This window comes from Mus pahari, chromosome 7, assembly GCF_900095145.1.
Source record: "Mus pahari chromosome 7, PAHARI_EIJ_v1.1, whole genome shotgun sequence".
Classification (NCBI taxonomy): Eukaryota; Metazoa; Chordata; class Mammalia; order Rodentia; family Muridae; genus Mus; species Mus pahari.
Genome location: NC_034596.1, coordinates 4,599,119 through 4,624,731, shown reverse-complemented (window position 1 = coordinate 4,624,731; position 25,613 = coordinate 4,599,119). Strand labels below are relative to the sequence as shown.

At 45.0% G+C, this 25,613-nt stretch overlaps 1 protein-coding gene across 1 annotated transcript in view; it reads left to right on the top strand.

The window, feature by feature from the left end:
* Positions 1 to 2,397: 2,397 nt before the first annotated feature.
* Klhl29 (kelch like family member 29) overlaps positions 2,398 to 25,613 on the top strand; it is a 303,934-nt gene continuing 280,718 nt past the window's right edge. Inside the window, exon 1 of the mRNA XM_021201749.2 lies at positions 2,398 to 2,678. The gene's annotated coding sequence lies outside the window, so the exon portion shown is untranslated. The remainder of the gene's footprint in view (positions 2,679 to 25,613) is intronic.

The window sequence follows — 25,613 nt, the reverse complement described above, 5'->3', positions numbered from 1 at the left end:
GATCATTCAAAACAATTAGTCAGAAACTATACATAGCCAAATTGCCAGGTTTTAACCTATTCAAACCTTGGCCATGCCCTATATTGCCTAAAACTATCATACAAGAAACTGCTCAGAATGAAGCTAGCTGGTGGACTCCTGGTTCACCGCTGGTGAGCACACAGAGATACTCACAGAGGACGGCTTCCCATGGAGCTGGCATATCTGTAGCTTCGTTTTTCTTCTCTTTGCACTGAATTGCCTGAGATATTGCCTAGGTGTCTATTTTAAACCCCAAGGCATCTCTGCCTCGCTTCCCTGCTCTCTATACTCTTCTGGTACCTCGTTCACTATCTTGCCAACTTAGTATTCAAACCACACTTATATTTCACCATCAGGTGTAGTTTGAGGACCCCTGGGGGCTTTTTTCCCCCAAACTGCCACCCTATCTCCCTCTGAGGAGCCTCTGTCACTGCCTTAATGTCCTTGCCCTGGCTGCCCTGGCTGCCCTGGCTGCCCTGGCTGTCCTGTCATGGGGGTAGATTCCTCTGGGAATGCAAACACTGTGCGTCCCTAACCCACCTTTCAAGCTTTTATACACTAAAACTTCATCTGACCCCCCCCCCAGGAAACGCAGTTACTCTAACACCAATGGCCCATCTCCTTGCTGTCTTCTTCCCTCTCCACTGACAGTTCTCCTGCTACCCTCAGCAGATTATTATTATTTATTATTTATCAGCCATGACACTGTACTGTGCTTCCTACAAGATATTAAAGGATACACAACCCCTGCACTGAGTTTACAGCCAAAACAGCAGAGCTGCGGTTCTGACATCACAGGAGGCCCCTGAGAGAAAAGACCTCTGGCAAAGTTCTCACTCCTCCCTGGCAAAGACAGGAGTGGAACCTAGTAAAGCCTTCCCAGGACAGCCCGCCCAGATCAGCCTTAAAAACCAGCTATGTCCCTCCCCTATTACCCCCCACCCCCTCCCCCAGTTTGAAACAGGCCTCAGTATTTTCGTGGATGGGAGAGGAGGTATGGGTAAAGAGAAATGAAGAAACCCACCGACTATAAACTTCAGACTTTAACCTTCAGACTTGCCTGAAAGATGGAGGGGAACTGAGCCACAGGCTTTCCCTCTGAATCTCAAAACAGGTGAGGGGTTCTGTGGGTGTGGGAATAAGGAAGCAGACCTGCAGAGTTAGCAACCCAAGGAAGTCAGGCACAGAAAAGAAGTGTTCTGGAGAGATGAAAAAGCTCACACCCACAGCGGGTAGCCACAGGTCTCCAGTCAAAAGTTTCCTCTTAGTGTTCCAGTTAGGGTCTGGTCTGCGTAGACAGCATGCATAGGAAGAGGGGAAGACTCAGTCACTGTGGACCTTGGAAGGGTTGGCTGCAGCTGGAGTGTCAAAGAAGGCCTGTGTGATCTGAGTAACCCAGGGAGGTCTGTGAAAACAGGAAAGTTCCCATATGCTCAGAAGTCAGGGCAGATGCAAGAAGACAGGACTGGCGTGGCTCGCGGTGGTCTTTCGAAGATGTGGACATTCCCTACTCCTTCTCGAGGCTGGAGTGTCATAGGGAGGGCGGAAGCTGAAAGACGATTGGACTTTTTCTCAAACTTTTCCACCAGTTTCCTCAGGTGTTGAGAGCAGCAGGGAAGCTCCCTTCAGTCCGGATCCTTGAAGCCCAGGCTCTCGGAATCCGGAGGCCATGGCCCAGCAGCCCGGCCACGCGTCGTAAGTCTACCCGGCGCGGCCACGGAGCCGGGCGAGCCGGGAATCATCGCAGGGGGCGGGGGTGGCGGACCAACCATGGACACACCCTCTGGCATTGAGCCTAGGGCCCGGCGTGCGGCTGCAGGGGATCCCTGGGGCCCCGGGAGCCAAGCGCTGAGCCGGGCCGGGGGCGCCCCGCCTCCCCCACCCTCCGCCCCCGCCTACTCGGGCGTCTGTGATTGGCTCCGCCCGGCCCTGGCTGCGCGCCGAAGCCCGCCTCCCTCGCAGCTAAAGCAGACGGTACCCGGAGAGGAGCGAGCCAGAAGGGAGCATGGTCCCCGCGCCGCGGCCGCGCCAATCCCCGCGCCGCCGCCGCCGTCGCCGCTGTCTCTGCCACCGCCGATCTAGCAGCAGCTCTAACCCCGGCTCCGGCTACCCAGCGCACGTCCGCAGCTTCGGTCATTGGCGAGCCTAAGCTCAGCCCCCGCCCGGAGCCCGAGCCCGAGCCCGGAGCCCGGAGCCCGGAGCCCGGAGCCCGGAGCCCGGAGCCCGGAGCCCGGAGCCCGGAGCCCGGAGCCCGGAGCCCGGAGCCAGCCCCAGCCCCGCGGCCGCCGCGGCTGCGGGGAGAGGGCGGGGGCGATGCTGCCGGAGCCGCCGCCGCTGCCGCCGCCTCGATGAGAGCCGCGCCGCACCGCGCATAGCCGCGCAGGCTGACAGGCAGAAGGACTGACTTCCCTCTCCCGGGCATCCTCCCTGGGCTGCCGGGAGGCGGCGGCGGCGGGGGAGGAGGAGGGAAAGGGGGAGAAGGCGGAGAGCAGGAACGCGAGGAGGTGGACCTGGATCCGTTTCTCCCGGCCAGGACTCGAGAGGCCCCAGCTACAGCTACCCGCCGGCGCCGTCCCCTATCCATCAACCCTCCTGCACCCATCCGCGACCCTGGGCTCTCTGCGCGTCGGGCCGGGGCCGGAGCGGCGCGGCCGCAGGTAAGAGCCAGGTCAGGTTGGGGCTCTTGGGATGCCTAGCGGGGCAGAGGGGCGGGAGTGAGGGTTCCCAGGGTCCTGGTAGCTTCTGGGCCAGGCAGGACTTGGGAGTGGGGCCCAGATCCTGGAACGCTGGGCTCCGCTCTGGCAGTGGCGGCGGCCGGAGCTGGAGCCTCCCGCGTCTGGGCTCGCAAGCCTGCAGAAGCCCTTGCGCCTGCGCTGCTCCGGGAATGGAAAAAAGGGGGAAAAAAAACTTCCTGCCCCCGGGTGTGTTATGCAGGGAATGCCTAGGGGAACTATCGTAGTGGTCGAAGGTGCTGGAAGCAAATACGACACCGGAGCCGGGTAGCACTGGGCCGGGCCAAGCCGTGTGCGCCCCTCTCCTGGCCACCTCCCCTTGCGCGGCCCAGGGCCCCAGCAGTGCCGGGGGACCCAGAAAGCACTGGATAGTTGGTCCCCAGGGCGGCGGTGTGCCCTGCGGGTTGAGGAGGTGCGCGCCTGTGTGCCAAGGGAAGCTAGATGACGGGTTCTGCCACTCGCGTTCTCAGACCCAGCATTTGGGGACCGGGTTTCTTCACTGGATCCTAAGTAACTTTCGAGGTGGAAGAGCTTGAATATCATCTGACTGGAACCCACACAGACAGTGTTGTGACCTCCCCTTCATTCCCTTGACACCTTGTGGTTTCCAGCGGAGGTTGGAGGTGGGAGGACAGCTTCAGGGATGCGAAGGGCGGGGAGGTAGTGGCGAGTGGGGAGGGGTTGTTTATGTGTGGGATAGTAGACCCGGAGACACGTAGGTGGGAGTGTGGCCGCGCGCCCAGACTGCCACGGGCGATGCGGGCTGACCGCGGACTCACGTCCGGGTCTTCGTGGCCTGGAGCTAGCCGAAAGCAGGAGGGTTATCTGTGGTCGCGCGCTGGTGCCCTCACTGGGCAGTGTCGGTCCCAGGCCCCAGGGGAGAAAGGCGTGCTAGCTCCAGCCCAGAACCTGCAGCCCAGTTTCGTTCCAAGGCTGCTCCCGGGGCAGGTTCGGTGTGCGTTGCCTGGGGAAGGTGGAGATGCACTGCCTGCCTGCGGCTGTTCTCCCAGGAGCCGGCGACTGCAAAGCGCGAGTCTTGGATGCCTGGGTTCGCCTGCTGAGAAGCCCGTTCTCTCTCATCGCTGGCCTCTGGAACCGAAAGGCAGCAGCGGTCAGTTGACAGATCTCCCGCGGGTCCCCAGGGATGATAATGGGTGAGAAGCAGTCGGTCCTGGTACACGCGCGGCTCTGCGAAGCGTATCCTCTCTCCCTATGGTGTTTGCGAGGCGGCGCGCCCGGGGCGAATCGTGAACGCAGATATTTATGTAGCTTTATGCGAGACCTCTTCGCTGGAGGGACTAGACGTGGAGGACGCCTGGCTGCGGCTGCCGAGAAACTTCCACTCCTCAGTTCTGGGACATTCATGCTCCTCCACTGCAGTCTCCAGCCCCTCATCAGCAGAGCAACGCTAGGATTTGGACTCCTCTTGCAGTGACCGATCTGTCCTGGTTACAGCTGTATTTATCCTCATTTCATTCTCTTTAAAGCCATTTGTCTAGTCACTACAGAGTTTCTCCCCTGCCTCCCTGTCTTACTGCTAACTCAACCCGGAAGGGCAGATTTGAGAAATTCTTTCCGTTCAGGATGAGTGATAGCACATTTAATTAGTCTACCTCACTCCTGGCTTTTTAAATTTAAATTAAGGGTGTGGGGGGAGGTGGAGAGCTAACTTTCTAATTATTTTTCACGGGGGGGGGGCTAGTATTTAACAATTGTATAGATTGTTCATACTGACACTTAGAGAAAACAGTATGGGGAAGGACATAATAATTTAAGAGTTCCTCGTCATGCATGCATTTGATAGTCTGCCTGTTCCTACACGGTCCGAGCAGTGAGTCACAGTGTCTGTGTTCCCATATATTGTTCTGGAGTGCATTGGGTTTATCACATTGCTACAAATCAGGAAATCACTAGCATGTGTGCCCTTAAACCTTATATGAATTTAATAATGTTTAACTTGGCTTATGGGCTGATGCATTTAGCCAATTTTAATAACTTTTCTGCACAGGGATCTTACAAGTCCACAATCAAGAAAAACATTGCCTTTGGTCTAGTCTTTCCATTTCTACTCCAGCTGTGCAAATGAGTCGATCTCCAACTTTCATTTGCAAGCAACAATCCAAACGAAATACCTAAGAGTTTTAGTGAAATAAAATATCCTATGGTAGCCATGGAAACAAATAGATTAAGGCTTATTGGTTTCTTCTGTATGTGGTGGGGGTGGGGTCCTAATGTTGAGTCTCTTGAGTTATGTTTCTAATGAGTGGTGGTCACACTCCAAATACTCCGTGTGGGAGATAAGCCGTACCAGAACTCAGTTTTGTGAGGGGTTGATTAGAACAAAGACTACTGAGAAGCCCGAGAGAATGACTTCTGCTCACTGTAGCTCCTCACATCCAGAACACAAATGTGTAAAGCCATTTTTGTTTTGTGTTCTTTCAAGTAGATGAGAATTGAGTCTGTATTTTTTTTTTTTTTTTAAGACTGGAAGATGTAGTTTGGTTGTAAGCTCTAACTAGAGAAATCCCTAAGTCCAGCCCTTATTTTCTAGGAATAAAGATGTTAAAGTTTAGATGTTGGCGCTGGTAGAGTGTGTCACAGTTACTATCCAGACCTGTCAGTCTAAGTGAGGCAAATCATTAGTCTATTCAAATCTTGCCTATTTCTAATATTCATACATTTGCACGGTGATCCATTCTGGTTTTGTTTACTTAATCAACCTTATAAATCTTTGGCATCCATTTCAGTTGGGCCATCTTTCCTCCTTCCATTTATCATTTGATTTGGCTGCGGCTCCTTCCTAATTGAAAGCATTCCCCTCTCTCCCTTAACTAGTTTTCAAAAGTTTATGTGATTTGCAGTAACACAGAGATAAAAGAGTTAATTCAGATAACACCATCGGAATCTCATTTGTTACAGCTGTGGGGTGTGTGTGTGTGTGTTTCTTTTTCCTCCCACAGGCTTACTATAAAGCCTTATTTAATGGCCAGGAGATGTCAGTTTTAATCTAACAGAATTGACTAAAGTTATTCCTTCCTACTTTTTCCTCCTTTCCCTCTTCCCTCCTATCCTCTCTTCCACTTCCCACCTCCTTTGTGGCATAAGGATTCTTTTGTGTCTTTGGCTCTATTGGGCTCAGAGAGTCATCAAAGCTGTGTATTAGAGTCAGCTTGTCCATCTATAAGATCTTTTCTCTTCGAGTAATGGATCGAGCCAGAAGGTTCTGGAATATCAGAGGATTTTTTTCCAAATACAACATACATTTCGCTGTATCACAGTATCTCCAGGATCACAGTAACACTGTATGTGCTCAGAGCAGGCCGTTTTCCTTAGCTGCAAGTGATGGTTTTGCTTTCAACTTTGCTTTCTAATGATGCAATCCCATGCTAATCGCAGCCCTGTATGTTTCAGAAATATCAAGGCAAGCATTTGCACGTTACCGACTTATTAGGATCAGGCAAAGTAATTGGAACACTTAAGTTCAAAGTCAGAAGGAGAAATGGAATGATAGCCAACCTTATGATTCTATAATCAGCCAACTAAGCGCCTACTTGGGGGTAGGAGGAGGAAGAAACCCCAGGAATAAGGAATCCAGCCTTTGACGGCTGTAGATGAAGCCAAATTGATGTAGCTGCAGTGTAAGGTGACTAGAGAAAGAAATGTCTCTGTAGCAGATATACCTCCAACAGACCTTTCTTAGTGTTAGGCACATCTCAACAGAAATGTTTAGAAACTGGGGAAATACTTCTACTTTATACAGAAGAGTAGTTTTTATTGCTCAAAAATATATCTAAGATCCTCTGCTAGTATTTGTAAACAATTAGGTATTATGATCCCTGCAAAGTATTTCATATGCAATGACTTTTACCCTAGAAAGTGGATATAATAATTTTGGTTAGTAAGGAGAGGTATATATTAATATTCTTCCCTAGAAGCTAGGACCAAAGATGCTTGAGGTCACAGCCATCCCGAAATCAAACTCTAAAGTTCTTCCTCCATCAGCTGTCCACCCGCTCACCTCGGGTCTGAGGTCAGAAAGGTAGACCCTACTGTCTTCAAGGAAATCATCTGAAACCAGAATTGAAGCATCAAATAGGAGGAGGCCAATTGATCATCAGAAGCCCCAACAAAGTAGCTGGTGAAATGAACTTCGTTGTTCAGGGGCATTTTTTCCCACCTTGGGTGAAAAGAGAGAGTGTTCTCCTGTGAGACAGAGTAGCTTTGTGAAATACAGATGGCTCCGAGACTCCATGCTGCAGCTTCACGGATGACTCGGACACTGAAGCAAGCAGAACCCTAGAGCCTGAGGATGGCAGGCATCTGGGTTAGGGTGAAAAGGACAGAGTCCCAGATGCTAAAGGCTCCTCTGGCCCTACAGGTGTCTCTTTTTTAGCATTCATGCTATGAAGTACTGCAAACATTTAAATCACTGACCAATTTGAGATACACACATCCACATACAGAGAGAGACATGTATTTGTCTCTCTATGCACACACAAATAAAAAATACGACTTAAGACAATAACAGAATTTACCATCTTTACCAGTTTTATGTGAACACTGTCGTGGTATTCTTTCTTATGTTATTGAGCAATGGGTCTCAGAAACTTACTCATCTCATGTGGAAATCTTAAATGCCAATGTTTATTCTCTCCCTCTGCTAGGCAGCCACCATTCTATTTCGTGTTAAATAAGCTTGGCCGTTTTAGATGCCACGTGTAAATGAAATAAAACATTTATCATTTCGTAATTAGCTGATTTCATTTAGCATCATACAATCATGTTTCTATCCATGCAGTCTCATATGTCAGAATTTCCTTCCCTTTGAAGACGGGTTAATATTCCATCATATTCATATATATATATATATATATAATCTACTGGCAAGTATATGGGTCATTTCCACCTCTTGGCTACTGTGAGTAATGTTGCAGTGTATTTGATTGTATAGATATCATTTGAAATGAGAGTTTTCATTCTTTGACAGCATATACCCGGAAACAAGATCACTGCATTCTGACATTTTAGCACTAACAAATGTAGATCTCTCATTTTAAGAACTCGGTAGGAATGCAGTCAGTTGAACAATGTCAAATATCCAATGCAGTAGGTATTACTGACATTTGTCTTGATGTGTGCATGCTCCCAAACCTCTCCAGTTTCCCTTGCTTTGCTTTGAGGGTTTGGCTGAATTTCGGTGACAGTATAGAGTGGGTGGCTGCAGGGGCTTCATGTGGAAGTTGAAGTCCAGTCTCTGTGTAACACTGGGAAGAGCCTTCGTCTCACAAGGCCCCTGCTTATTAAAATGGAGGGGTATATGTGGTAGCTGTCTAGGGCTAGAAGAAGGGACCCCTCCATTGGTCTGGGGAAGATGGCTTAGTGAGATGGTTCTCAACAGGGGTCACATCTCAGATATTTATATTACGATGAATAACATTAGCAGAATTTCAGTCATGAAGTGGCAACGAAAATAATTTTATGATTTGGGGGTTACAGGACATGAGGAACTGTATTAAAGGGTCACAGCACTAGGAAGGCTGAGAAATGCTGACTTAGTGGGTGAGGGTGCATACTGCTGAGCCTGACAACCTGACTTAGATCCTCCGAATCCACGCGGTAGAAGGACATTGCCGACTCCGGCTGCGATGTGGCATGTGCATACACAATTAATATTTTAAAAAAGGCTCACAAGCAGAAAAAGCAAATTAACTTAAAATATTTTTTTGCAAAATGAAGAGAGAACCCTGCTAAAACGTGTAGCATACAGAGATGCCCCACAAAGCAGATTTCTGCAGCATGACAGAGAGATGACAGCAAATCCTGGAGCTGATTGAAGTGGGACCCCGAGCCCTCCGTGTGTTAGTCTTAAGTATTTTAATAAACCAGGGTGTGTCTATGCTACAGTCTGTGAGCCTCATATGATAATATGAGTCCTGAAAAGCATAAGATGATTTACATCACAATTCAAACAGTTCAAAATACCCTTCATGGATTTGATGTATGAACTTTTAATTCCATTTTTAGTATCATAATTTTAGCATTGTCATGGATTTCAGAGGTCAGCTAATCTACCTATTATTCAATCATCGAACTTTTCTCAAGCCCCAATAATAAAATAATAATAGCTTCTGGTTATGGCTGCCCACCATATTTTAGTACTTTACATATATTATCTCTAATCCTCATATCAACACCACAAAGTAGGGATTATCCACACTTTACAAATGATGATGAAACTCGGAGGTAATCAACTGGCCTATACTCACAAGCTCAGACATCTCATACTGCCGAGTTTGAACACAGAACCCTCAGCTACTAGTGTGTGTGTGTGTGTGTGTGTGTGTGTGTGTGTGTGTGTGTGTGTGTGCGCAGGAGTTACCAAGTTGTTTACCTGACACTGAGGATGAAACCAAGGGCTTCATGCAAGCCAGATAAACACTCTACCAATTTCATGTATTTCTGATGGTACACACTCAGTCTGTGTACTTGTCCAGTTCTGCTGCCTCTCCTATGTGGGGAGATACTTCATTGTCTATGGAAATTAACTTACTCCACCACCACCCCCACACACACCTTTGACACAATGTCTCGTTATGTAACTCCGACTAGCACAGAACTAGCTATGAAGACCAGGCTGGCCTTGAACTCACAGAGCTGCTCCTCCAACCTCCATCTCATGAGTACTGGAATTAAAGGCATGGGCTACCATGCCTCACTCTTGCTAATTAATATTTTATGTAAAAGAATAACATTAGAAGGAATGTGAGTTTAAGACTTAATGTGGTCTTGCCAACATTCATTGTCAGGCTTCTCTCTTGGATCGGTCTACCTGCTTCCATTTCCTCCTGGAACACTAATGAGAACCTTCATATGCTTGAATAGAACCTGTTTACATCATGAGTCTGTGCAGAAAAGAAATAGCTTCAAAGAAAAATAAATAAAGAGCTAAGGATATACTTAGACATACAAAGGCTAACTGGATTTACCTTTGTGTGTGTGTGTGTGTGTGTGTGTGTATCATCTAGCACAGTATCTGCATTAAATTCTTTCTATGAAAATGTTCGTCTCTGTGCATTTCCACCCAGAGAAGGTATCAGGTGATAAACATCAAAGCCTACATTTTAGATTTTCTTTTCACTCAGTGACTGTGTAGTTACACGTTCGGAGTTTGTCATTGTGTAGAATTTTAGATGCTCTATTTGGGCCTATATCTATTAAATATGCTTGTTGATGAATTCTAAGTAATCTAAATGGAATCTTGGAGGATTTATGACTTGAGACTTTGAAGACTAATTTTCTCTTGGTACTGCATCATTGCAGTGATAACTGGATCTATGTGGGACTTTGGAGAGCCCACACAGAGGAGTCTTGTCTTTTATATTGTGCTCACTTACGAAGTGTCTTCCCTGTGCAGATTTTACAATTTGTGATGTTTCAAAACCAGTATTGTTTTTAAAGGAAATTAAAACCACTACAAATCACAGAGACAGCTGTGGGAGGCAGGTAGCACTGCATTTGCCATCGGCGTCTGTCCTGCTTTTTACTCTTTGCATTGTCTTCTGTGAGATGGGAACAGGTATGAACAGAGCCTCCAGCACACACCACAGAACTGTCTCTGCTCCCTCTTTTAAGGCTTCCAACTCAGGAGTATGCATGCAGGCTCACTGGAAAGGGGCATTCATTCCAGCCCTGAGGTCAAGCCTCTGAGGAAGCCATAACACAGGCAGTGCTGAGCAAGGGTAGCCACTGCAAAGAGCTGGCCGTCTCTGGGCTGGCAGGCCACCTCTGTATGCCTTTCCAGTCACCATGCCACCTGTGTGTTCCTGCCATTTCTGTGTATGGGGCAGTGGTTCTTAACCTTCCTAACACTGCAACCCCTTAATACCCCAACCATGAAATTGTTTTTTTGCTACTTCATAGCTATAATTTTGCTGCTGTTATAAATTGTAATGTAAATATCTGATATCTGAGAGGCCACCCCTGATCATCCAACCCCCAAAGAGGTCAAGACCCACAGGTTGAAAACCTCTGTTTTAGAAGATCAGGGGCTTCTTGATCCTTAAGCTTCCAAGTTTGAAAAGAAGACTGATGCGGTCACACAGCAGGATGCTGTGGATATTTTCTGAAAACCAAATGCTAGTCACCGGCTTTGGATGAATCAAAGACTTAACAGCTTCCTTTTTGGTCATTTAGTAACATTGACCAGTGACAGGAATCCTAAACTTGGCGTTGAGAAAAATGATACAATGTTGAGAAAAATGATACAATGTTGCCTTTCTCTTTCACTTTCTGTGTTCACTTCTAGCCCTGAGACATTGGCTTCTGAATCACAATGGCTATTAAACCACTGAGGGAATCTTACTGGGACACATTGGGTACCTTGAAGGTAGATGCAATTCATATTTGCAGAGAGGGACCAAGGAATGAATCCTCCTTGTCCTGTGGTACCTCATCCTGTGGTGTGGGTGATGTCGTTCCCATTTTGTGTATGAATTAGAACGGCAGACATGTGCCCAAAGTCAGATCAAGTATGAAAGTTAGGTATGAGATATTCAGGCCTGTAGTCTACACTACTGCTTGCCTATAAAGGAGAGGACCAGTATACCTTCTATAAGGACTATAAATGGCCTATTGTACAACAAAAATCCTCCCGTGTTTAACCACATTGCTTGCTAATTACCAAAGGTGACATTATAATAAGTCGAGGTTCAGTTAATTTTCTCTCCAAGTGTGACATGAACTCAAAGAAACAGAGACCTACTATGTAATTTCAAATACCTTCACACATAAATTTATTACCATTATTTTTAAATTTGAGAAAGAGTTTGAGTATGAGGTACATCTGAGGCTTAGCCTCCCCCTGCCCCATTCTTTGAAGCTAGAGGCCCCTGGAGTGCTCACTTGAATATATGAAAATTGAAGATTTTAGATTAATAAATTCTTATTTGCAAAGAACTTAGTAACAGCATATACCAAATATTGGAAATAAGATGTTTCTGGACAGATAGAGTTTGTGGTCCTAAAGGGACAAAGGAGTGCCTTTGTCATTAGATTTAGGTTTGGCCTGGCACGGCTTGATATTTATTGGTCAGCTACACTGTAGAATCTCTGGTCTACTTGGAAATTGAGAGATGTTCTAAGGAGGAGATTTGGCTCATGAATGCAGTGTTGCTCTGACCCCTGAGGTCCATTCTTGTACTGTGCAAGTACAAAGACCTGAGTTCAGATCATAGTACTCACGACAAAGGCTGGGTCTTGCCATATGTTCCTCAGTGCTGGAGAAGGAATGGGAGAGGACAGGAGGCTTCTTAAGCTTCTGGCTGCTACTCTAGCTAAAGATGATGCGCTCCAGGATCATCGAGAGACCCTGTCTCCATAGAGAAGACAGAAATGGGTAAAGGATGATGCCTACATTCCCCCCACCCTGATACACACAGTGAGCACATGAAACTCAGTGCACATAGAAACACTGCACACATGCACACACGAAAAATTAAAGAGATCAGAAAGATGGTTCATTGATTAAGAGTATTAGCTGTTTTTCCAGAGAACACAGGTTTGATTCTCAGCATCTGCATGGCTCACAAGTATCTCTAACTCCAGTCCCAGGGCATGCGATGCCTTCTTCTGGCCTTTGAGGGCACCTGACATATACAAGGTACACAGGTACCTAGTCAGAAAAATGCCCATACACATAAAATGAATACATTTTGTAAATAAATATTAAAAATTTAAAAATCCCCCACATCTGATTATCACTGATAGAGAGCAGCTTAGAAACCTAAATAGAGTTTGGTTAAAGCATGGACAAGATTTTTAGAACACTTGGACCATGGAATACCTTATTATGGAAGCCAGGTTTTCCACCACTGGGGGTAACAACAGGTGGGCTGACTTCTGCCTAGTCCATCAGTGCCCAATTTAGCAGGGGCAGCTGCCTTCTGTCCTCTGCATAGCACATGGTTACCATTCCTGGTAGCTACAAGGAGGCCGAGTGCTGTCTTCCTGTGCATGCTCAGTGCGCTCTCTGATGTTACCCCGAGGCTCCTAGCTCAGGCACCTTGTACTGTATTCACCCATCTCCATATTGAAGCCATTTTGTTAAAATACCTTGTCTTGAACTCTTGGCATAAAGGCGGATTATTTTGTCATTGTATTTGCTTGTCAGGCTGAGAGAAAGGACTTACTTAGTCTGATCTTACTCAGAGAGCCTGAATCGGTTTTCTGAGCAAAACTCAAGGGCCATGGCGGTTGGGAGAAACAAGGGCCACATTTAGAAACTGGGCTCGTTAGACCAGGAGGCCTCGTGCAGCGGCAGAGCTAGCCCGTCCTTTTAGTGAAGAGCTTTCTGTGAGTGGAATGCTATAATCTATTTGGTTCATGCTGTTCCAACCAGCTTTAATCATCAAAACTGGAAAAATATTCCAACTGCGAAAGGAGCACAGTTCTTGCCGAAGCCTCAGTGTGCCACAGGGACACGCCAGAGCCTCTCAATCCACCCGTCCACACAGCATGCTGTCGAGAAGGAGTGAGTGTGTGGATCACTTCGTGCCGAGTGAGGCAGCTGGCTTTTTCCACAGTGAAATGGCACAAAGACTTAACAGATCCTCCTCCCCAGAGGAGAAAAATGGTTTTCCTGGAAACCATGTTTGAAGAAGTCACGTTTCGCTCTATACAGTCTTCATCTCTCTTGTGACAGGGAGGGGGATTTCCTCAACAGCCCCAGGTGTCTGGCTGGGTCTGCACTGGCAGCCCCAGTGTCAGATGGTACAGCACACAGAGCTCCCAGGAGAGAAGAGATTTGGCTGCGAGGCTAGTAGGCACTACAGACTAGGGTACAAAAAAGAAGGAAGCGTGCAGACCGGTGTATCCAAAGCAGCCCTTGTTGCTTTCTGGCTGAGATAAAGATATATCATCTCCACGTTGGCTATGAGCTGTGTCCTCAGGCAAGGTTTGCAGCCCTGGGTTCTAGCTGAGGAAGGTGATGAGCTTGTCTCTTGACTGTTGTTCCTTATGGGCACTCCTTCCAATCCATGAGAGACCAGGGCATTCCAGAGCCCTGACCCGGATCTGGTTCTCACCTAAGAATTTAAAATCTCAATTCAATATAGCAGAAACAAACAAACAAACAAAAACAACAACAACAACAAAAGGCTGACTTAGGAATCCTAGGGGTGGTGGCATTCACTGAACTTCAAAGTCCAAATTCTAGGGCTTGACATTGTTCTTATTCTCTTGGTTTGACTCCCAGAACGTCTGGCCTCCAGATACTTTCTTTTTTCTCTTTTACTATATAGAAGAGACACCTGGGCCACTTGAGTCTCCCTGGTCCTAAGAAAAGGCAAAAGCAGTTTACCACCTGTGGTTAGCTTGTTTCTGTGCTAGACATGACCCATGGGATCAAGAACAGGGTAAGAAGGGATAGGGATAGAAAATTATCATCTAGAGACTGAGCATGGGATCGGAGGGAGGATTCTGTCCTCTGATTTCCTGGTAACAATGAAACATTTTTCAACTCAACAACAATATGATTAAAGGATGAGCTAAGGATTTGAGTGCACATTTCTCCAGAGAAGATAGGTCAGTGTCCACTAAGCATACAGAAATATATTCAGCATTGCAATGATGAGGGACATTCATGTCAGAAACACAGTGAGATGTCACTTGGTGCACATTAGGATAACTGTTATCAAACAAACAAAACCAGAACGAGTGTAAGGAAGGATGTAGAGAAACTGCCAGCCTCAGCCTCGTGCACTGCTGGTACAGATGCATACTGGGGCAGCCACTGTGGAAAACACAGTGGTTCCTCTCAAAAGCTAAACATAGAATTACCATGTGATAGAACATTTCGACTTCTGAACATGTGCCACAAAGATGTGAAAGCTGAAGGTGGACAGTGGTCCTCTACACCAGTGTGGCACTTGTCCATCAGTAGATGCTGTATCAGCATAGTGAGGAATAGCATCCAGGATGCAGTACCTGCATAGAGAGGAATAGCATCCAGGATGCAGTACCTGAATAATGAGGAATAGCATCCAGGATGCAGTACCTGCATCATAAGGAATAGCATCCAGGATGCAGTACCTGCATAGAGAGGAATAGCAACCAGGATGCAGTACTTGAATAGTGAGGAATAGCATCCAGGATGCAGTACCTGCATAGAGAGGAATAGCATCCAGGATGCAGTACTTGAATAGTGAGGAATAGCATCCAGGATGCATACCATGTAGAGAGGAATAGCATCCAGCCTTGGAAAGGAAGAGAATCAATCCTCTCACATGCATGAAATGTAGGGGCATTGTGATGGGTGGAATGCACTAGTCACCAAAGGACAAATGCTGTGTGTGGCTACTTGTGTGAGGTATGTAAATTAGTCATATATATACACAGGAAGAAAGACAGAACAGTAGCAGTCAGGAAGCTACTGTTTGATGGATTTACAGTTTCTATTTGGAAAAATGAATGTTCTGTGTAGAGGGCTGGTAGTGACCCTTACCCAGCAAAGAGAATATACAGAAGGTCACAGAACTGTACACTGAGAAAGCTGGAAGGCTAGGTTATTTTTATTGTGATGAAAACAGATTTCTAAATATTCCCAAATAAGTCTATTTTAATTTTTAAATTTTATGTGTATTTGTCTGTATGTCTGTGTACCACCTCCATGCAGTGCTAAAAGAGGCCAGAAGAGGGTCTTTGTCCCTCTGGGACTAGAGTGTACATACAGTTATGAACTTGGCTGGAAATCAATCCTAGGTCCTCTTGAAGAGCAGCCAGTGCTTTTAACCACTGAACTATCTCCCCAGTCCACTCCCAAATTAATTCTTTAATTGCATTATTTTCAGAATTCATAAGTTCAAGAATTCGGCAACTTTTATATGTATATCCCATCCCAATCCCAACTGGACATGTATTTATTTGATTTATTTTGTATCAGTTGAGGCAATATAATGAAATTCATAGATCTGGATGTTCATTGCACCGAGTTTCAATAATTACAAAATGCCTACATGATCATCATTCAACACAGTGAAAGATTCTCACCACTCCACAAGTTCTCTTGTGACCTCTCCAGTCAATCTTTCTTCCTGGCCCAAACACTTCCTTACTTGCCTTAGTGGACTGCCTGCAAAGTCAGCGCTAAAGGCATGTTGCTGCTGTTTCTCTCTAGAGTGATAACAACCAGAGGGCTAGACACTTGTGTTGCTGCTGAGCAGACATCACCCTGGCAAGAAGCTAAAGCACACTCGGGAGGCTACTTGGTGACCACATTGGAGATAAGGACTTGGTGGGTGGCCTCACATGTTCATGTCCCTGAGCTATAATAGTCTGATATACCCATTTATCCCTAGATAATTCTGACAGTTACCCGCAGAACCAGTCAGACAGACACCCATGTCCTCCAGGCAGAGGGGTTGGGTAGCAAGTCTCCAGCTCAGCATGTTGTCCCATGGCTTGAATCCTCAGGACTGGTTGATATGTTCCTTAGCCGTGTCGATGCCTTCAGTCTGGGAATAAAGCACAGAGCTCGGATCTGCAAGCCAAGGCCTAGACACGGAGACCCATGGCAGAGAAAAACACCCACTTTTTAAGAGATTTGCTTTCCTGGAGAAACTGGAGGTTCAGAATGGTCATTGTTGAGCAAGGGCCTCTGGCTAGCTCACTGAGGTAACTCAGTTCCACCTCCCCGCACTCCCCTTTATCTGCTATCCTGCTTGTCTGTTCGGACCCTGCTCACCCTTCTAGACTGGTAGGGACTCTCTGATACAGGTGGCTGCTTCCCCTGCTGGAAGCCTCCTGCTGACTGGCCTGCCTTATGCTCCTCTGGTAAAATGGTGGCCTCATCTTTTGTGTATATTCCTTTGTTGTTTTTCTCTAAAGGTCTAGGTCAATGCTCATGGATTACAGTTTGGAGGCCTAGAAAAGGCCATCGCTCTAAGATAGGCTAGGTAGAGCCAGAACCAGTCCCAACAAGCTAGCACACACAAGAGCCAGGAACAGCCAGGCCTCACCCATCTCCTGAGTTCTCGGCTGTGCTTCCAGCTGCCCTGGGTAGATAAAGGGCAAACCCAGTAGAATTTCCTCTCTGACCACTTTAGCTGTTGTTTCATAAACCGTGGGACTTGATAAGGGATCCCTTCAGCTGGGTGTGAAATGACTCTGTATCCGAGTCAGACCCAGGAAAGGTAATCATTGGTTCATTTTCCCACAGGCTGGCTAAGAGACTTTCAGTCAGGTAACCTCAGGTTGAGAAGTCCAGCCTGTGTTTGACTGTCCATGTTCCCATCCAGTCTCTCATTTGAGTTGTGTCTCCCTCACACCCACCAGTACACCATTCTGCCTGATCATGGACCATAAAGCCTGGCTTATCATGGGAAGAACTTGTTCTTTTTCAGGAATTTGGGTACAGAGGTAAGGTTTTAAAAACTAGCATGGATTTTTTTTTTTTTTCTCTAGGAGCCCTAGGAAAAACAGAAAGCGCTTCTTTGAAAATTAAGAATGAAGTTTCTAACATGACTTTATCATATGTTTGGCTGAAAGAGTAGTGTTTAATTATGATGGAAACTTGGTTAATTAAAAAAAATCAGAAACATAATTACCTGTATACTATGATAAAACTGAAGCACACACACACACAAAAGCGCCTGAAAATACAATATAATGCCAATACCAACTCTCTCCCTAATTTAAAAATACTTCCAGTTATTAAGATAGTCCTCATATTTTTTATACTGGAAGGGAAACTTACCCACCCCAGGCATGAAATGTTGCTGTATGAGTAAGGGTAATATTGCCACTTCTTTGTCCCTAGAGAGAACAATAAGTGGCTGTGCCCACATTAACACTAACAGAAACAGAGAAATACCAGCTTATAGGATAGGAGGAAAATTTAAACAGCCAGGCTTTGTTAAGGGGGGAACCAATCAGCTTCATATAATCTACTACAAAAAATATGTTCATCACAGCTATCATAGACTCCCCTCAAAAATTAATTCTCCAGATTTTTTTTTCCTTTTTAGGGCTCTTAATAAGAGTCAGGTTTGTGGACTGTCTTAACAGTAGCTAAGCAAGCTTCAAATCGGAGGCACCTTACCCTCACAACCATGACACTGTTGTCAAATAACTGGACCCCGAGGTGGTCACAGCAACCTGTAAATACTATCCAGCAAAAAAGGTTGCAGTTAACCAGGTGTTGGATTGCAGAGTCTGCAATTTAATAATCATAATGAAAATAGCAATACAGTAAAAGGGGGTGGGGAAGTAAAAAGAGGGAGGAAGAAACCCCTTCTTTGTGTGTTTTTTTGGTGTGTGTATGTGTGTGTGAGTGAGCACATGTACCTGTGTTTGTGTGTATGCGTGTGTGTGTAAAAGACGGTGGAAGAGTAGAATTATCACAATGTTTTCCTTCCTGTGGCTTCTTGTGGCTCTGTGTGTGTGTGTGTGTGTGTGTGTGTGTGTGTGTGTGTAAAAGATAGTGAAAGAGGGAAGAATTGTCTCAATGTTTTCTTTCCTGTGACGTCTCATAAAAAGGATCCCCCCCCCCCCCCGTGAGTGTCTTGTCAGTATGTCTGTCTGTCCATGTGCAGGAGCGTGGGACTGGCCAACAGAGCTGGGGTTGGTATAGGCAAAACCCTCCCTAGAACCAGGAGGCTGCATCCTCTTTCTTGGGAGCATCCTTGCCTTTGACAAACTGCTTCTCTGCCGCAGTAGCTCCATGATAGTCTCCTTGGCAGTCTGCCAGAGGCTGTGAGCGTACCGAGAATTGTGTTTTAATAGAAGGCTTTACCTCTGATACAGGTTTAAAATGAGGAAGAAACTTTCTGTTCCTCCGCCGGAGCAAAATGCATTTTGCTTCTTGTGAAATGCAGGTGATTACAAGCTCATCTTACATAATTTTATTATTTTCAATTGCTGCCTGTCAATCTCAGGTGATGGGTTCCTGGGAGCAGAAAGGAGGCAGATTCTGGGCGATGATTAGAGGGAGAAAAAAAGTCACCCAGTCATTATCAAATTGCACAGAAGTTTAGAAAAGAGAATAATTATCTTTGTGACGACGCAGATCAGCAGAACTTGCTAAGTTAGACACGGCAGACATGAACTGAGGATCATTTAATAGCTTCTCCAAAAATGTATTTGCGCTTCAACAAAAGGTTGGTATTTGAGAATTAAAAAAAAAAAAATACATGTTCAACCCAAATGATGGAATTCTCTTGAAAGACCAGATTTTTTTTTTTTTCAGAAATCTGTGGCACTGTGGAGGTGGTCCACTGTCACGCCCACAAGAGGGCATTTTCTCATCAACTACTGTAAAAGAGATTTGTTTTCAAAGAGAAGCAGAGAGGTCTTGGGTGAGGCAAGTGTTAATCAGAGGGAGAGAAGGGAGCTGGAGAGCTGTTTACAAGGGAGGCGTGTGTTGGTCTCCACTTGGTCTCCACTTACCCGTGGTGTCTTGCTGTGTGCAAGCCAGTGCTACCAGCCAGACATGCTCTCTGCATGTGTGTGTGTGTATATATATACTCACTCCTTTTCAAATGTCTTAGTCCTCCTGAAACTGGGATCTGAAGGAATCCTTTACAAGAGTGAGTTATTTCTAGCCCAAGATCCCAGGGACTCCTCCGTAGCTGAACCCATCAGTGAGTTTACCATTGAGTTTGATTCTCTACTATTTTGAGATTCTGGTCAAAGACTCTATCAGTCCTGTGAGCCTTTACCAGCTCCAGCTCCAGTTCCTTCTATATTTATTTAACACATATTTATCAAGTATCTACCCCATGTCAATATTAAGCCCAAATAAACTTATCTGCATGGAACATATGCTTTCCATAGGGAGACTTGACATTTAAAAAAAAAAAAAAAAAGGAAAGAAAGAAAATAAGATACCAATCAGAGTGAAATTCAGATAATTGTAAATGTTATAAGAAAATATAATTGGCAAATAAGGCGTATTGTATTGAGGGGTTAGGGATGCATCTTTGACAAATAACTAATATTCCAGTTCTGTTTAACTAGCACTAATATTTGCTTGCAAAGGCAATAAATTATTTTAACTCCTCCTTCCCATTCAAAAAAGTTAGCCTTAATATTTATTCTTTTATGGAACTGGAAACATGGAAAACAATAGAAGCGAGGCGCGACTCAGGTATCAGCTTGATGAATAATGCTAAAAATTTCCCCTTTATACCTCTTTATTTCAAATCACAGTATGTGCTTATCACCAAAGCCCGGAATTTAGAACAGTTAAGTAATTTTAGTGTTTTTTTTTTAAAAATTCACTGTATTGCCTGGAATTTTCTCCTCCCTCATTTTGTTTGTTACTTCACCCTGGACGGTCAGGCTATGATCAGCAGCCAGTATCCAGGCCCAGAGCTTCTGCTCATGATACCATCTCTGCCATCCTACAGCATGAGGACCGGGCCACACTCAGCAGTGGCATTTCTGTGGGCACCGGTTCTGCCAGCCTGTCGAGTTCACAGCCACAACATAGGAGGCTCCAAGGGAGGTGTAGGATCTTGATGGGGAGTTCCGTCCAAGAGCCACGATGTTGTAAGAGCCACAGTCGAAGCTTCACTTGGTTGTTGCTTTGGATGTTTATTCTCTGTTTGGGTGAGCACAGGTGTGCCTTGGTGCATGTGTGGGACCCAGGGGACAGCTTTCAGGAGTCGGGTCTCTCCTTCTACCATCTGGGTACCAAATTCAGGTCGTCAGGCTTGGCAGCAAATACCGTCCAATCCCAAAGCTTCACTTGGAACTTCCTGGACTGAACAAATCCAGGAGTGCTTCAAAGAGGAGGTAAACCTTGAACTTAGCCTTAGGGCATTTGGGACAGACGAGGAAGAGAAGTGTGGGACTAAATAGTCACCATTTAAAATTAGCATGTGATATGTTTCGACACTTAAAGTGATGCCTATTTAGAATTTCAGATCTGAAGTAATGACGCCTATTAAACTTATTGTCTGGAGATAGCTATTATTAATATATTATATTATATTTTCCTCCAGCCTACTGGTTTACATTTTTCAACAGTCATATTTACATATGAATTTTTGCATTTTACTTTTTAAATTCAGTATAAGTTAAATATCATTCCATCATTAAAAATAATCCCTCAAATATCCTGCTATTCTATCATGCCTCCGTGCAATTACTCAGCCATTAGCATAGATAAATGGCTTTCCTCTCCTTTGGCACTATGGTCGACATTCTTATATGTTGTTTTGGTTCACAATTTTTTTGCAATAGGCAGATCAGCCAAGGCTGAGTTCTGAGGGCAATATTTGACTTATCACATTAAGCACCAAGATCCCTGTTGTACATGTTACCATGAAAATAATAGGACCAGGCTATGGGGTGGTTGAGTGTTAAATGACATCATGTTTGGATGGAATTCTAGAAATAGAATCACCAAGATTTGATCTTTTAAAAATTATGTAACTTTCCAATTATAAAAGTAGTACTCTTTATGGAAAAAAAATTGACAGGAAAAAAAAAAACAAACCAAATATACTCTTACCACTCAGAAATAAAAACAATTAACATTTTGCAATCTACTATGTTTCACCCTCAGCAGAATTAGGGTGAAATTATGTATCATTTTATATCCAGCTTGTTTCCTTCTACATCTTGTATTGATTCTGCCTTGTCATTTATTACTCATTCAGAAAAATTATCTTAGAAGGCTGTACTTCCTTATATTTCATTATGCCAATGTGTTATTTTTTATTTAATTTCCTATTGTTGTATATTCAGATCATATAATTATTTAATACTATAAAAATTTACTCTGAACCATACTGCAATTTAAATGGCATTGAACAAACATCTGTGGACACCGGAATATTTCTTTAGGATTAATCCCTGGCAATAGCAGTCACCACAACAGAGATAGGCATATATTGAAGATCTATCTGTATTGCCATATTGCCCCTGAAGAACTGGGTTCTTTCAACCCCTATCCCTACCCCTTAAGCAGTGTGAACACTCATTTTGCCCCACTCCTGCCTTTTGTAATTTTTAAGTTGGCGTCCCTTAGGTGGGTGAGTAATGGTATCTCGTGGTCTCACTTTGTACTTCCTTAATTACCAGTGAGCTGCAGCATTTGTCTCGGCATTTATTGACATTCCTGTCCTTTGCTTTTCTTCTATTTATATTTATCCTTTTTCCCCCTATTGATTTATAAGAACTCCTTATGCATAAGAGGATATTAACCTTTTGGTGTAACGCTAGAATATTCCTCGGGTTTGTCATTTGTCTTTTCAATTCGTTTATGGCTCCGCGGGTGCATTGAAGGCCTTATTTGCTAGGTCCTATTCATCAGCCTTGTGTGCTGGGTTCTCTTGGTTTTTATGCTTACAGTATCCTTCCTGTTCCTGGCTTTAGATATCTGCTCATTTGCATTTTCTTCTACTTGTTGGAGGATTCATTTTGCACATTCAACTTTTTGTCCTGGTTTCTCGTTTTGTTCTCAGACATAAGAGAAATTTAACTTTTTCTTAATAGCTAATTCTTCCAGCCCTGATTAGGAAAGGAATTTTTTTTGTTGGCCCCACTGATTTAAATCACTGGCTCTCTTACACTAAATTCTTGTAGGCGAGCATGTATTTTTAGCCCCTTTATTCCTTCCAGTCTGACCAAGTACTAAACCACATTGTTTTAATTATAGAATTTTTATTTGTGTATTAAAGTCTAGTAGTGCAGCTATCTCTGTCAGTATTGTTTTCCAGAAATAATTGTTGGCCACTGTATCTGACGCAACTAGAAGACCAGTTGAACTTTAGAGTCATTTTTTTTTTCAAACTAAAACAAGTAGCTTGTTGAGTTAGTGTTACATGATGTCTGCCTGAATTAAACGGTAGCTATGAATTGATTTATAAAGAATTGACATCCTACTGACAATATTCAGTCTTCTCCTTTAGGAATGTGCTCTTCCATTTGCTCTGTTTATTTGAATCTGCTTTCATATGCTCGGTAAACATCTGTGAGTTTCCTCATGTGAGCTCTGCACTGCTCTTTAAAAACCTTATCCGTAGATGTTGCATAGAGTAAGAGATCTGTCTGTCTCACCTCACCTTTTTCGCTAATGATTCCTTACTGACAAATAGGGAAGCTGTTAGTATATTTCTTTTTCTTTTCTCTTCTTTTTTCTTTTCTTTTTCTTTTCTTTTTGGTTTTTCAAGACAGGATTTTTCTGTGTAGCCCTGGCTGTTCGAGAACTCACTCAGTAGACCAGGCTAGCCTCAAACCCAGAGATCTGCCTGCCTCTGCCTCCCAAGTGCTGGGATTAAAGGTGTGTGCCACCACTGCCTGTCAGATGACTAGACGTTTTCAAGATTCTGGAAAATGCTGATAATTTTGTTATCCATATTATCTAGCAATCCATAATATCTAGGAAAGCTGGTATTAACAGTTTTTAAGGATCTATATTTCTTTGAAGGATAATAGCCTCTTGTTATGTCTTATACATATTTCAATGTAGTTTCTTTCTGACTCTAGACCCAAGCCCTAGAAATGGATTTCCTGGGACTTACCATCTCATCATGAATCATAGGTGCTTTTAGGCCTCTCTTGTAGTAGATAGCATTGGTGACTTTGATGGGCTGAAAGGGGAAAATCTCCAGTAAGAGTTTGGGGTTCACAGACCTGCTTTGTGAGAGTGGAAAGAACTGATCATAAGGAGTCATCTAAGTAGAGAACCTACTGATGGTTTCATTGTACCCAGATGTGTGCTCACAGCCAGACAAACTTGAATGTGAGAAAAAAACAGTCAGACATCCCTTGTTCCTAGAGTTGATCCCTGGTAGATACTCAGAATTTCCAATCACAGTATAAAGGGAAGCAACCCCTCTGAAGGGAGCAACAGAGAAGGGATGGCCAGGAATATGGCTGTACTACCCAAAGCACCTCATTCCCAGCCTCTTTCCCAGGCTCACTTGGTGCTGTCACCTTCTCCACATTAAGATCTCCTCTCTCCAGAGGAGAAAGAGTTTCTCCTACCCTGATTCTCCCTGGCATATGGCTTTAGGTGGGGGTGGAATCTCCCCACATCCCACACAGACGGCTTGCGAATGTTCCGATCGTGTGCATATCCTCTGTTGGACGAACAACTCATCTTCTACTCTTTGCTTTCTATGCCAGTTTGGGAAGGTTGTTTTTCTCCCACTTGAAAATCTTCCTCGGAAGGAATATGTTGCCATCAGCAATGCCTCTGTGTTGTAACTATCTCCTATGAAGCCAGACTGCAAGGCAGCATGTCGTCCCTCGATAGAAACCCAAACCCATTATTTCAAGCTTCAACAAATATCCGAGTGCCTTCTGGGTGCCCAACATGGTGTGTGGTACTAGAACTGGACAAATAACACAAGGAGAGCTGGTCCTTTTGCTCAAGGCTAGTGGTTCTCAACCTGTGGGTTGCAAAGTACCTTTTTACAGTGGTTGCCTAAGACCATTGGAAAACACTGATATTTGCATTACAATTCAGAACAGTAGCAAAATTACAGTAGTGAAGTAGCCACAAAAATAATTTTATGGTTGGGGTCCCCACAGCAGAGGAACTGTAGTAAAGGGTCACAGCATTAGGAAGGTTGGGAAGCACTTGCCTAGGGCCTTAGAGACTGCTAGGAAACATGGTTATCAAGCAGCGCTGTCAGCACTGGCACCAGGAAGGAAGGTACGCTGAGCTGTTACAGGGAGCCTTGCCTTGTCTCAGATTCAGAGAGTGGGTGGTGACTGCTCTGAGACTTAAAAGAGCTGCTAACCTTGATTTAACTGTTACTGCTGCGTTTTAAAGGGTGGATGTGCTGGAGCAGTTGCTTCTCAAACTTCCTAATGCTGTGACTCTTTAATATGATTCCTCATGTCGTGGTGGGTGACACCCCCCCACACACACCATAATATTATTTTGTTGCTACTTCCTAACTGTAAATTTGCCAATGTTATAAATCCTAATGTAAATATCTGATCTAGAGGATATCTGATATGTAACCCCATGAAAAGGTCATTTGGTCCCGAAAGGGCTGTGCCCCACACGTTGTTAACTCTGCGCAGAGGTAGGATAGGGATAGTGGGCTGAACAGAGGGGCCCACGCATGGGAGAGACTGTGAGACTTTTAAGCAAAGGAGAGGCAGCCACTGATGCTAAGCTGAGAAAGCAGGTAATTACGATGACAGGGAGTGTGGGGCAGGGAGACGCCGTCGTGGAGCCTTGCTGGCCGCCTAAAACAGGATCTGTCTGAATTGTAGGGATGCGGGCCGGTTTTGCTGGCTTTTAAGAGTGTGTCATTTTTGGCAGGCAAGATGGCCCAGCGGTAAAGGCATCTGTCTCTGCTAGACCTGGTGACCTGAGTTCAGTCTCTGGGTTCCACATGGTGCAAGGAGAGAAATAAGTGTTCACTAAGGATAGAGCTAAGAGAGCCCTAAGATTCATCATGAGCAGTCGGATCTCTGGGTCTGACTCACTCAGAGCGAGCAGGGTCAGTGACATACGTTTGGATAGATCACTCATACAGTTTTGGGGTGGGGCAGACATGCTATTGGCCCCCAGTCCACCAGTGACTGGCTACTCTCTAATTTTCAGAGGTGATACCTTCCTGGGTGTGGAAGAGGAAATTTCCTGTGTACCATCACCAGGTGCTGCTACGACAAAGCTTAAGATGACGCAGGAGGCACCTTAGCTAAAGAATCCTGGCTACAACTCTCGGTCACTTCCCAGACTCCCAAGTCCTCTCTTGAAGGATACTCCTGGGAAACCAGGTGACCTCTCTTTCTCTTCCTCTCATCTGTCCTAAGTTCACCCTCTCCCAGGACCCAGTCCAGAACCAAGAACTTTAAAATGTATTGAATATATTTAAAATGTATCATGTTACC